Raw genomic sequence first — 14408 nt, 5'->3', positions numbered from 1 at the left:
TTCCGTTAGATTTCCCTACCTCGTCACTTCCGGCCGCACTGGACATGATGTGAGGAGATGTGCCGCGCTGCGCAGGCGCACAACGACGCGGTAGGGAAATTTCACAGCAGATTTAGCTGGACACCGGTGTTCTGCCAGATTTATATACCTTGCCTTCCCTAACCGCTGGTGAGGCTCCCAGTGCATGCGCAGTGTTGGCCGGTGTCCAGCTAACTCTGCTGTGAAATTTCCCTACTGTGTTGTTGTGCGCCTGCGCGGCGCCACACCTCCTCACGTCATGTCCGGTGCGGCCGGAAGCAGACATCCCAACCTGCAAAAACTCATTTCAGGGAGGTGCACGTCTCATTTCAGGAAGGTTTTCTTTTTTTTCTTTCACAAACTTTTTATTACATTTTCCAGACATCTGCAGTATCTGCACACTTTGCTCTATGGTGCGGAGGACGGGGCTCATTACCCTGCCCCAAATTATCATATTTATGTATATGATTGAAGGGATTCTGTCACCACCTATGAGCCCTGTGAGCTAAACATCTGCTCATGTCCAGGCAGCATTCTGATTTCTAAGGTGGCCTTATAAAAGCTATTTGTGGCTTTATTCTGCGGAAAATCAGGGTTTACTAACCTGTCAATCATTGAATTAAGGTGCCCAAGCAGGGGAGGTCTGTGGATGCATGGTGCCCGGCCGCACGCAGCGCCGCCTTCTACTCCTCAGTGCCGCCTCTCCCTCCCCCTCCTCCCGTTTTGAGATCCCGCGCGTGCGCACAGGCTCAGCCTGATGCGCCGTTGCGGACTGCTGGCATCGGCTTCTTCTTGCACTGTGCGCACGCGCCGAGAAGGGGACACTGCTACAGGTTGCCGGAAAGGTTTACTGCGAGTAAACTAGAGATGGGAAGTTCAGATCTTTCACATGAATCGGTTCATTTGAATCAGTTCATTCAAATGAACAGATTCATGAATCGAATCTTCGGTTCATTCGCTGAGCTGACAAGAAGCAAGTGAACCGAAGCTTAGGTTGTGCAATGCGCATGCGCAGATGCTTCGATTCACTTGCTGACTCGCTGAGTCGGCTCTTGGTCTGAGTCAGGAAGTTTATTCTTTAAAACCCTGTGTGTAATTATCTACCCCACTGTAGGAAAAAAACAAGCATCCAGGGGGGTGAATTTAACACTGGGGTAAATAATATAATTAAAATGGAGGGTTAAATGTGTAAATGTATTTAAAAAAAATACATCTCAATAGTTCTATAGCTACTGAATGAGACAGAAGAAGGGATGCCTTTAACATATAGATCTCCTTGAGAAGCCAATTTGACCCTAAAGGGTTAATTCAACCTGTAATCTAAACTCTGTCCTGTCACTTCTCTTCTCTCTCTGCTCTGCTATCAGTGAACCTTTCCGGGATATATTGTTTCACATGCGGGTGTCAGGGAGCCGCTATCTAATAGATGGAGACTCACTGAACCTCCGGGAGACTTGAGATCCCTGCGGAAGTGACAAGGGTAGGGAAATCTAACGGAACACCGACTCCTTTGAGGTCCTCCATGCAGCCCATACATTGTAGTTTGGTCAGCGCTGAGGTGCCTACAATGTAGCGGCTCCTTTGAGGTTCAGAGATCAGGAGGCAGAAGTGTTTTTCCCTCCATTGATTGATTTTTACCCGATATGAAATAAAAAAAAGTAGATTTCATGTATAATGGAGAGGATGAACGCTGGTGGTTAGGCTTTTTATTTTAGTTTGACTGGACTTTGTTATAGCTGGTGTTTCCTCCCTGCACCATGAGGACATATTGGAAGATGATGGGTGTTGTGGTGAGTGGGGGGGATAACCTTCCTTCTCCTGTACTCAGGTCCAGGCAAATGCAAAGAACATAGGTATGGTGTCCCTGAAGTTATTCAATCAGAAAAAGGTTCCCACTTCACAGGAGAGGTAATGAGGGAAGTAATGCAGGCTTTGGGGGTCACCCAAGCTTTCCATACAGCATACCACCCCCAAAGCAGAGGCCGCGTCATGCGCCTGAATGGCACGCTCAAAGAAAAAATTCAGAAAGCCATGCAGGAAACTCAGCGGCTTTGGCCAGAGTGTTTGTCTTTAGCCTTATACTCAGTCAGGACTAGTGATGGACGAACATCGAACGGGACGGTTCGCGATTGCGCGAACGCAATCAAATGTTCACGAACTGCAAGTTTGCAGCGGGCCCTAGTCACTTTAATGGCAGGTGAACCTGAAAAACCTTCAGCTCATATTTGCAGCCACCAAATACTTAGTAGAAGTGTACAAATAGTCCCACAACATGGACAGTGACATACTAAAGGGGGATCAATGACAAAAATTCCAACAAAAAATATGTATCTTAATCAGGGGACATTTTTATGCTTCTTAAAAGGGAAATTCTCTGAAATGTGTCCTGTTGGAGCCTAGAAATTTTTTATTTTAGGCCACAGGAGTACGGGCCTTAAAAATTAGGCATTCACCTGACATAAAAGAAATTCTGATTATGTGGCTCGAGGTACATTATGCGGTCAATGGATAAAAATTTGACTGTAGGCCAGTGGACTACAGGCCCCAAACATTAGGCATTCACCGGACAGAAAAGATCAAGTGATTATGTGGCCGGAGGTATATTACACGGTCAATGGATATCAATTTTACTGCAGGCCAGTACAAATACAGGTCAAATACATATGTTTAAAAGAACTAAAAATATAAAATTTGAATAAAAACATGACTAACAAAATCCTCCCTCTTGAAAAAAAACCCTAATGATAATAGTTGAAATTCGATAACACGTGGTCGGCACTGGTGTTGAATTCCTCCGAGGCCCCAACAATTATTCATTCACCGTACAGAAAAGAACAAGTATGTGGCTGAAGGTAGATTACACGGTCATTAAATATCAATTTTACAGCAGGCCAGTGGACTACAGGCCCCAAAAATTATGCATTCAACGGACAGAAAAGAACAAGTATGTGGCTGGCTGAAGTTAGATTATACGGTCATTGGATATTAATTTTACAGCAGGCCAGTAGACTACAGGCCCCAAAAATTATGCATTCAGCGGACAGAAAAGAACAAGTATGTTGCTGGCTGGAGGTAGATTATACGGTCATTGGATATCAATTTTACAGCAGGCCAGTGGACTACAGGCCCCAAAAATTATGCATTCAGTGGACAGAAAAGAACAAGTATGTGGCTGGAGGTCTATTAGATGGTCAATGTATATCAATTTTACTGAAGGCCAGTACAAATACAGGTCAAATACATATGTTTAAAATAACTAAAAATATTAAATTGGATTAAAAACATGGCTAACGAAATCCCCCCTCTTGAAAAAAAAACTTTACTTTTTACTAGTTTAAACACGTGGTCGTCACAGGTGTTGAATTCTTCCGAGGCCCAAAACATTAGGCATTCACCGGACAGAAAAGGCCTTTTATGCCGCTGTATTTTCCTAAGACAGGGACCATTATTTGTTCTGGGTGGTGGCGGATATTTGTGGGCTGTCATAAGGAAATTCAATTAAACCTGGTCGACTCGTCACATGTGTTGAATTCCTCCGAGATCCATGCCTCATTCATTTTTAGAAATGTGCGGTAGTTCACACTGTCGTGAGCTAGGCGAGTGCGCTTATCGGTCACAATCCTCCCTGCTGCGCTGAACGTCCTTTCGCACAGGACACTGGACGAGGGGCAAGCCAAGAGTTCCATGGCAAATTGTGCCAGCTCTGGCCACAGGTCAAGCCTGCACACCCAGTAGTCCAGGGGTTCCTCGCTTCTCAGAGCGTCCACATTAGCCGTTAACCCGATAAAGTCGGACACCTGTCGGTCTAGGCGTTCTCTGAGACTGGATCCGGAGTGGCAATGTCTCATCTGGCACGTCGGATAGGTTCTGGGGAACTTGGGGGGTGCAGCGGAAGAGGCGGTAGCAGTGGAAAAGGAGGAGTCAGAAGAGGAGGAGACAGAGGATGGAGTAGGAGGAGAAGAAGAAGAGGCAGGCCTGCATGCAATCCGTGGCGGTAACACCAAATCCTCACGGGTGCCACGGGTTGCATGCTTGATGGCCATCAGAAGGTTCACCCAGTGGGCAGTAAAAGTTATGTACCTTCCCTGCCCGTGTTTGCTAGACCATGTGTCTGTGGTCAGATGTATCTTGGCACTGACACTGTGTGCCAGAGATACAGTCACTTGCCACTGAACGTGGCCATATAGCTCCGGGATACCCTTCTGGGAGAAATATTTCCTTCCGGGGACCTTCCATTGCGGTGTGCCAATGGCCACTAATTTTCGAAAGGCCTCCAAGGCCACCCGTTTATATGGCAGTAGTTGGCGGGCTAGCAGTTCCGACAAGCCAGCAGTCTGCCGTTGGGCAAGAGGGTTATCGGGTGTCATCATTTTTTTTCGCTCAAACATTTGGGCCACGGAAGTCTGCCTTCTGCCAGATGAATGCGACGACAGCACGGTGGAAAGTGGAGTGGAGGATAAATTGGAGGTGAGAGCAGAAGAGGCAGGACGTGGAGCGCTGGGAGTGTGGCTTTGTGGGTTCTGACGGTGTTGCTCCCACTGGGCTCGATGATGGGAGGTCAGGTGCCTTCTTAAGGCGGTCATCCCTAGGTGAGTGTTGGGCTTACCGCGACTTTTGCGTTGACAGCACAGGCTGCAGATGGCAACACTATTGTCAGCAGCGGACACGTAAAAAAAAGTCCACCCTGCGGAGCCATGTGCCGGCATCCTGGGAGTGCCAGATGTGACCGTGCATGGTGGATGGCTCGTTCCAGATACAGTTACAGTCTGCTTTTTGCCTCCTCCTCCTCCCTATCTGCTGCTCCATCTCTCCCTCCATCTCTCCCTTCCTCTTCTTCTCTAGTGGGCATCCACGTGATGTCCATCGACTCATCATCATCGTCACCTTCACCACCACTGACATTAGGGATCTCTGAGTAGGCAGCAACAGCAGGGACCACTCTCCTTGGGAAGATATGGGTACTGTCGTCAGACTGCTGGGTGGCGACCGTCGATACCCTTCTCTTCCTGATCCGATGCCAAGAATAATACCTCTGACTCGAGTGGAGGGGATATGGTGGTGGTGTCTTTGTTGGTGCACACAGCAGAGAGTGAGTGAGCCACTCAACCAAGTCTGGTGCATCCTTTGACGTAATCGCACGCACCTTCTGCAACTTCCCACTTAGGCTCCGGTCTGGTGCACCTGCCTGACCACTACCACCACTGCCTCTGCCCGTCATTTTGAAAATTACCCTGTGACAAAAGTCCCTATAGAAGAGCAGTATTTGTGGAAGAAGGTATATAACACCCCTGCCTCAATCACTTTTTTGGGGGGTGACTGGTATATCACACCAGTAGAAATTATTTGTTCCAATAGCGTTTGTCAATCTGTGTAGCTGCAGTAACGCAGCAAAACCGCAAACAAATGCTGCACTACCCGAATGCACTATATAGAAAGTATATTATTGGTATATTACACCCCTGCCTCAATCACTTTTTTGGGGGGGCAACTGGTATATCACACCAGTTGAAATTATTTCTTCCACTAGCATTTGTCACTATCTGTAGCTGCGGTAACGCAGCAAAACCGCAAACAAATGCTGCACTACCCGAATGCACTATATAGAAAGCATATTATTGGTATATCACACCCCTATTTTAATCAGTTTTTTTGGGGGGTAACTGGTATATCACACCACTTGAAATTATTTGTTCCAATAGCGTTTGTCACTCTGTGTAGCTGCAGTATCTCAGCAGAACCGCACACAACTGCTGCACAATACAAATGCATTATAATATACTTTCTATGTTAGAAAGTATATTTTAACCGCCTCACGTCCGCCCATAGGATATAAACGTCCTATGGGTGGACGTCTATTTCTGACAGCACGTTTTAAAACGTCCTGTCAGAAATAGCAGCTGCACGCTAATCGTGCAGCTGCTGATCGGGTTGCCCGCTGTCAGTGACAGCAGGGCAACCCTAAGACAAGGCAGGGACAGTGCCCAGGTGTCCCTGCCTTCACGATCGCTGCAGACACAACGCTCACCGAGCGCTGTGTCTGCAGAGAAGGAAGTGCTGTGCGCTTCCTGTTCCGGCCCGGCGGTCATGTGACTGCCGTGACCGGAGAGTGCAGGGGCTGTGTGAGGTCTCTCAGAGACCTCGATCAGCCCTGCTGTGAGGCTGTACAGCGCTGGATTGCTGCTGTACAGCCTCTATAGGGGTGCATTTGTCCTGTAACTGGGGCTACTATGTCAGCCCCAGTTACAGGAGAAATCAACAGTGAAAAAAAAAAGAAAAAGTGAAGTAAATGTCCCCCAGAGGTCTTGTATGACCTTATGGGGGACGAAAAGTGTAAAATAAAATAAATAAAAATAAAAGGTTGAAAATAAAAAAATAAAAAAAAGTTTCACATGTAAAAAAAAAAAAGTCCCCAAGTAAGGAATGAAAAAAAAAAGTTAAAAATAGAAAAAATAAAAAAAAGTATACATATTAGGTATCGCCGCGTCCGTATAAACCAGCTCTATAAAAATATCACATGACCTAACCCCTCGGGTGAACACCGTAAAAAAAACTGTCAAAACAAGCAATTTTTGTCACCTTGCATCACAAAAGGTGCAACACCAAGTGATCAAAAATGCGTATGTCCCACAAAATAGTACCAATAAAACCGTCACCTCATCCCGCAAAAAATGAGCCCCTACATAAGAAAATCTCTCAAAAAATAAAAAAACTATAGCTCTCAGAACATGGACACATTAAAACATAATTTTTTTGTTTCAAAAATGCTATTATTGTGTAAAACTTTAATAAATGAGAAAAAGTATACATATTAGGTATCGCCACGTCCGTAACAATCTGCTCTATAAAAATGTCACTTGACTGAACCCCTCAGGTGAACGCTGTAAAAATAAATAAATAGAAACTGTGCTAAAACAACCAATTTTTTGGTCACCTTGCCCCATAAAGTGTTATAATGAATGATCAAAAAATCATATGTACCCAAAAATAGTACTAATAAAACTGGCACCTTATCCCCTAGTTTCCAAAATGGGGTCACTTCTTGGGAGTTTCTACTGTAAGGGTGCATCAGGGGGCTTCAAATGGGACATGGCATCCAAAAACCATGTGGAGTTCCTTTTCTTCTGCGCCCTGCCGTGTGCCCATACAGCAGTTTATGACCGCATGTGGGGTGTTTCTGTAAACCGCAGAATCTGGGTAATAAATATTGAGTTTTGTTTGGCTGTTAACCATCGATGTGTTAAAGAAAAAAATTGATTCAAATGGAAAATCTGCCAAAAAAGTGAAATTTAAAAATTTGATCTCCATTTTCCTTTAATTCTTGTGGAACGCCTAAAGAGTTAACAAAGTTTGTAAAATCGGTTTTGAATACCTTGAGGGGTGTAGTTTCTACAATGGGGTCATTTATGGGGGTATCCACTATGTAGGCCCCACAAAGTGACTTCAGACCTGAACTGGTCCTTATAAAGTGGATTTTGGCAATTTTCTTAAAAATTTGAAGAATTCCTTCTAAACTTCTAAGTCTTCTAACGTCCTAAAAAAATAAAATGACATTTCCAAAATGATGCCAACATAAAGTAGACATATGGGGAATGTTAAATAATAAATATTTTATGAGGTATCACTTTCTGTTTTAAAAGCAGAGAAATTGAAATTTAGAAAATTGCGAATTTTTCTAATTTTTGGGTAAATTTGGGATTTTTTCATAAATAAAGGTGAAATATTTTGACTCAAATTTATGACTATAGAATGTGTCGGCAGATAAGAACCATTTGGCCCATCTAGTCTGCCCAATATACTGAATACTATGGATAGCCCCCGGCCCTATCTTATATGAAGGATGGCCTTATGCCTATCCCATGCATGCTTAAACCCCTTCACTGTATTTGCAGCTACCACTTCTGCAGGAAGGCTATTCCATGCATCCACTACTCTCTCAGTAAAGTAATACTTCCTTATATTACTTTTAAACCTTTGCCCCTCTAATTTAAAACTGTGTCCTCTTGTGGTAGTTTTTCTTCTTTTAAATATGCTCTCTTCCTTTACCGAGTTGATTCCCTTTATGTATTTAAAAGTTTCTATCATATCCCCTCTGTCTCTTCTTTCTTCCAAGCTATACATATTAAGGTCCTTTAACCTTTCCTGGTAAGTTTTATCCTGCAATCCATGTACTAGTTTAGTAGCTCTTCTCTGAACTCTCTCTAGAGTATCTATATCCTTCTGGAGATATGGCCTCCAGTACTGCGCACAATACTCCAAGTGAGGTCTCACCAGTGTTCTGTACAGCGGCATAAGCACTTCACTCTTTCTACTGCTTATACCTCTCCCTATACATCCAAGCATTCTGCTGGCATTTCGTGCTGCTCTATTACATTGTCTTCCCACCTTTAAGTCTTCTGAAATAATTACTCCTAAATCCCTTTCCTCAGATACTGAGGTCAGGACTGTGTCAAATATTCTATATTCTGCCCTTGGGTTTTTACGCCCCAGGTGCATTATCTTGCACTTATCCACATTAAATTTCAGTTGCCAGAGTTCTGACCATTCTTCTAGTTTTCCTAAATCCTTTTCCATTTGGCGTTTCTCTCCAGGAACATCAACCCTGTTACCTATCTTTGTGTCATCAGCAAAAAGACAAACCTTACCAGCGAGGCCTTTTGCAATATCACTTATGAAGATATTAAACAAAATCGGTCCCAGTACAGATCCCTGTGGAACCCCACTGGTAACATGACCTTGTTTTGAATGTTCTCCATTGACTACCACCCTCTGTTGTCTGTCACTCAGCCACTGCCTAATCCACTCAACAATATGGGAGTCCATGCTCAATGACTGCAGTTTATTGATAAGTCTTCTATGTGGGACAGTGTCAAAAGCCTTACTAAAATCTAGATATGCGATGTCTACTGCACCTCCACCGTCTATTATTTTATTCACCCAGTCAAAAAAATCTATAAGATTTGTTTGACATGATCTCCCTGAAGTAAACCCATGTTGTTTTTCATCTTGCAATTCATGGGATTTTAGATGTTCCACAATCCTATCCTTTAATAGGGTTTCCATTAATTTGCCTACTATTGATGTCAGACTCACTGGTCTATAGTTGCTCGATTCCTCCCTACTACCTTTCTTGTGAATGGGCACGACATTAGCCAATTTCCAATCTTCCGGGACGACTCCTGTTACTAATGATTGGTTAAATAAATCTGTTAACGGTTTTGCCAGCTCACCACTAAGCTCTTTTAATAATTTTGGGTGTATCTCATCAGGCCCCTGTGACTTATTTGTCTTCACCTTAGACAGCAAACTTAGAACATTTTCCTCTGTAAAGATACATGCATCAAACGATTTATTAGTCATTCTTTCTAGTGGAGGTCCTTCTCCTTTTTCTTTTGTAAAAACTGAACAGAAGTATTCATTAAGGCAGTCGGCTAGCCCTTTATTCTCTTCTACATACCTTCCGTCCTTTGTTTTTAATTTAGTTATTCCTTGTTTTAATTTCCTTTTTTCATTTATATATCTGAAGAATGTCTTATCCCCTTTTTTCATAGACTGAGCTAGTTTTTCTTCTGCCTGCGCTTTAGAAGTTCTTATAACTTGCTTGGCCTCTCTCTGCCTAATCTTGTAGATTTCCTTATCTTCATTGCTCTGGGTTTTTTTATAATTACAAAATGCTAGCTTTTTATTTTTAATGATTTGGGCCACTTCTGCTGAGTACCACAGTGGTCTCCTCCTTTTTTTGTTTTTACTGACAAGTCTAATGCAATTTTCTGTTGCCTTCAATAATGCACCTTTTAAGTAGTCCCATTTCTCCTGGACTCCATGTAATCCGTTCCAGTCTGATAAGGACTCATTTATGACTAATTTCATTTTTGAAAAGTCTGTTTTTCTAAAATCTAAAACTTTTGTTTTTGTGTGGTGGGACTCTTTCACAGTTCTTATATTAAACCACACTGACTGGTGATCACTAGATCCCAAGGTTTCGCCTACAATGACATCATATACCGAATCCCCGTTTGTGAATACCAAATCCAAAATGGCCTCCCTCCGGGTTGGCTCCTCAACCACTTGTTATAGAGATAACCCCAGTAGGGAATTTAGAATATCTGTACTCCTGGTAGAACTTGCTATTTTGGTTTTCCAGTTTATATCTGGAAGATTGAAATCTCCCATAATGATAACTTCTCCTTTCATTGTCATTTTAGCTATTTCTTCAACTAGTAGATCATCTAGTTCTTTAACTTGACCAGGTGGTCTATATGTCACACCTACACGAGTTACTGCATGGTTAGCAAACTGCAACGTAACCCAAACTGACTCTATGTTGGCCTCACCAACTTGTATTAGGTTAGATTTAATGCTATCTTTCACATACAGGGCCACTCCTCCTCCTTTCTTGCCTTCTCTGTCTCTTCTGTATAAAGAGTACCCTGGTATGGTTATGTCCCAGTCATTTCTTTCATTAAACCATGTCTCCGTAACAGCCACTAAATCTACATTCTCAGATGCCATTATTGACCCAAGTTCATTGATTTTTTTACCTAAACTGCGAGCATTTGTAGACAGGACTCTGAGCTTATCATTTCTTAACCTCTGTGCTTCTGACCTGTTCTGGCATTGTTTCGGGGGGCAATTGGACTCTTTTATTTTCACTCTTTTGCCCCCCCTTCCTAGTCTAAATACTCTTCCGCAAATTCTTGGAGTTGTTCACTAAGTACATTTGTTCCTTTGAGAGAAAGATGCAAACCATCTTTTTTGTACAGTTCCTTTCTATTCCAAGTAGAGCTATCATGAGAAACAAAGCCAAATCCTTGCTCTTGACACCATTTACCAAGCCATATGTTGAACTCCTTTATGCGCCTCTGCCTATCATTCTGAACATTATGCACAGGCAGAACTTCAGAAAATGAAATGCTGGATGCAAAATCCTGTACGTCATTACCAAGTGTGATAAAAGTTTTTTTCACCTCTGACACTTCATTGCAGGCCAGGTCATTTGTCCCTAGATGGACAAGAATATCCACGTCCCCTTCCTGCTTTGCTTGCTTAACAATATTAATAATACGTCTTCTATCTCTTCTAGCAGTAGCCCCAGGGAGACATCTCACAAAACCATTTTCTTTAAGCTCCACCCTTCTTATGATTGAATCACCCAGCAACAGCTGCTTCCTTTGAGACTTCACTTTATCTTTTTTGTTGCATACATTAGACATCGGAGTCGATGGTTTCACACCCTCTGTGCTTGAGTCCATATCCATGTTGTCCTTACATTCTGAGAGTGCTGCAAATGAATTATGGAGAACCACCGACTGTGGGACATGTCTTCTATCCACCACTCTAAGACTTCCAGAACCTACAGTAACCCATCTGCCATTTCTGGGGGTCCTCTGTGGCAGCTGCATTGCAGCAGTCCTAGCTGGAGTTTGTTTAACAGATAATTTAAATATTTCAGCTTTCAAAAATGCAATTTCCTGCTGCAGTAAGGAGAACTGTCTACAGATCTGACAGCATCCGAATCTCCAAAGAGTGGAACATGAAATAAATGCACAACAATTCCTGCACTGAACCAAGTCTGCCATTTTAAAGAGGAGAAAAAAAAATAAAAAATTAAAAAATTAATAAAAAATTAAAAAATACAATGTGTCACGAGAAAACAATCTCTGAATGACTTGGATAAATAAAGGCGTTCCAAAGTTATTACCACATAAAGTGAGATATGTCAGTTTTGCAAAATTTGGCCTGGTCAGGAAGGGGGCAGAGGGCCCAGATGGGAAGTGGTTAAGTATATCACACCCCTCAGTAAGTCACACTTACTAAGCACACCTATACCAGTCCTTAAAAGGACTTTTGTGGCCCTATTAGCTAGCGTTTGATGTCCCTAACAGTCTGTCCCTGCTCCACACAGCAACCTCTCTCTACACTGGCAAAAGACTGAATGTAAAATGGCGGCGAGATCAGGTTTATTTATAAGGTAGGGGGTATGTCCATGTGCTGAAATGTCTCAATTGGCTGTCCTGTAGCACCTGATGGATGTGTCATGGGTAGAGTTGAGCGGACACCTGGATGTTCGGGTTCGGCCGAACTTGAAAAAAAAGTTCTTGACCCCGAACCCCATTGAAGTCAATGGGGACCCGAACTTTTGGGCACTAAAATGCCTCTAAAATAGTCCTGGAAAGGGCTAGAGGGCTGCAAAAGGCATCAACATGTGCTTAAGAGCATGGAAACTGTTCTGCCAACAAATGTGGATAGGGAAATTATCTGGATCTAGGAGTAGGAGGTTGAGGAGGCGGTGGATGTGGCGGTGTAGGTTGACGTGGCGGTGTAGATGGAAGCGGCGGTGAAGGAGGAATAGGTAGCCAACACTGATTTTTGTTATTTTTTATTTTTAAATTGGGGTATCCCCCAAAATATTGGGACATATAACAAAATAAAACCAAGAATAAGTGCACTTGAGTACAAGAATGGATGGTTGAGGCTGGTATAAATATCTATTCTGCACAAGGTACGGACAAGTCCTGTGGGATCCATGCCTGGTTCATTTTAATAAACGTAAGCTTTTCCACATTGGCTGCGGCCTGTGATAATGCTCTCTGCCGTGCTAAACAAACGTTCACACTATACACTGGATGCAGGGCAGGTCAGCACCTCCAAGGCTGACAAAGCTTTTCCACATTTGGGCCATGCTAACCTTGCCTTCTCAGGTGCTGGCGGTGCCCCAGCTGCGTTGGCGACCTCTTCCTCCTCCTCTGCCTTCGCCTTGTGCTTCCACTGTGCCCCCGCTGTCAGGTGGGAATGCCATCATCAGCGTGCGCTTGTAGTCGCACATCTTCCGATCAGTAACAGATGTATTCACTAAATTTAGTTCCCTGTCAGCAATGCAGAGCAGGGGTTTATTCACAGCAAAAGGGGGTTCATGTCACCCAGAAATACGACAGAGGATTTTAAGAGATTTAGGCCCCTGTCACCCAGGCACAGCAGGGGTTTGTATACGCCGAAAATGGTAAAATGTCACCCGACAATTGAAATTAAGAATTTTTTCAATTTAGGGCACTAAAATTGGCACTTTTTTAAATTAAAATGGCTCTAAAATAGTCCTTGAGGCTGGGTTCAGACCTGAGCGTATTTGATATGCGCGTTTAATGCGCGTTTTTATGCAATAGTAAACGCGCGTTTGAGTGATTGACTGCAGTGTCCTATGGCCACAAACGTGCGTCAAAACGCCCCAAAGAAGCTCAAGAACTTGTTTATGCGTCGGGCGTTTTTCAGCGCGTTCAAACGCGCTGTAAAACGCTCAAGTGAGAACCAGGGCCATAGGGAAGCATTGGTTTTCATGTGTTGAGCGTTTTACAGCGCGTTTTAACGCGCTGTAAAACGCTCAAGTGTGACCCCAGCCTCAGGCTAGAGGGATGTAAAAGGCAGTAAGCATGGCAACTGCTCTGCAAACAAATGTGGATAGGGAAATAACTTAAAATGAAATAAAATACCTAAAAATTACAAATTATTAACCTGCAACTCAGAGAAGGAGGTGGATATGGAGTCGGAGGTTGAGTAAATGTGGTGATGTAGGTGGAGGCAGCAATGGAGGAGGAGGAGGTAGCCAACAATGTTTTTTTTTATTTTTTATTGGGGTAGGTAGCCCCCAAAATATTGGGACAAATAAAAAAAAAATAAAAAAAGAATCATTGCACTTGACTTGAGTACAAGAATGTATGTTTGATGGTGGTATAAATGTCTATTCTGCACAAGGTACAGACAAGTCTTGTGGGATCCAAGCCTGGTTCATTTTAATGAACGTGAGCTTGTCCACGTTGGCTGTGGACAGGCGGCTGCGTCTGTCTGTAATGACGCCTCCTGCCGTGCTAAATACACGTTCAGAGAGTACACTGGCTGCAGGGCAGGCCATCACCTCCAAGGCATACAGGGCAAGCTCTGGCCATGTGGACAATTTGGAGACCCAGAAGTTGAATGGGGCAGAACCATCAGTCAGTACGTGTAGGCGTGTGCACAGGTACTGTTCCACCATGTTGTTCAAATGCTGCCTCCTGCTAACACGCTCCATATCAGCAGTTGGGGCCGGTTGTTGCGGCGAGGTGACAAAGCTTTTCCACATGTCGGCCATGCTAACCCTGTCTTCTGAGGTGCTGGCGCTGACACAGCTGCGTTGGTGACCTCTTCCTCCTCCCCTGCCTTCGCCTTGTGCTTCCAATTGTCCCCCGGCGTCAGTCGGGAATGCTCTCAGGAGCGTGTCTACCAGCGTGCGCCTGTAGTCGCGCATCTTCCGATCACGCTCCAGTGAGGGAATTAAGGACGGCACATTGTCTTTGTAAAGGGGATCCAGCAGGGTGGCCACCCAGTAGTCAGCACACGTTAAAATGTGGGCAACTCTGCAGTCG

Source organism: Bufo bufo, chromosome 2 (assembly GCF_905171765.1).
Source record: "Bufo bufo chromosome 2, aBufBuf1.1, whole genome shotgun sequence".
NCBI classification, from domain to species: Eukaryota; Metazoa; Chordata; class Amphibia; order Anura; family Bufonidae; genus Bufo; species Bufo bufo.
The sequence above is the reverse complement of the archived record's forward strand: the minus strand, read 5'-3'. Positions refer to the sequence as shown.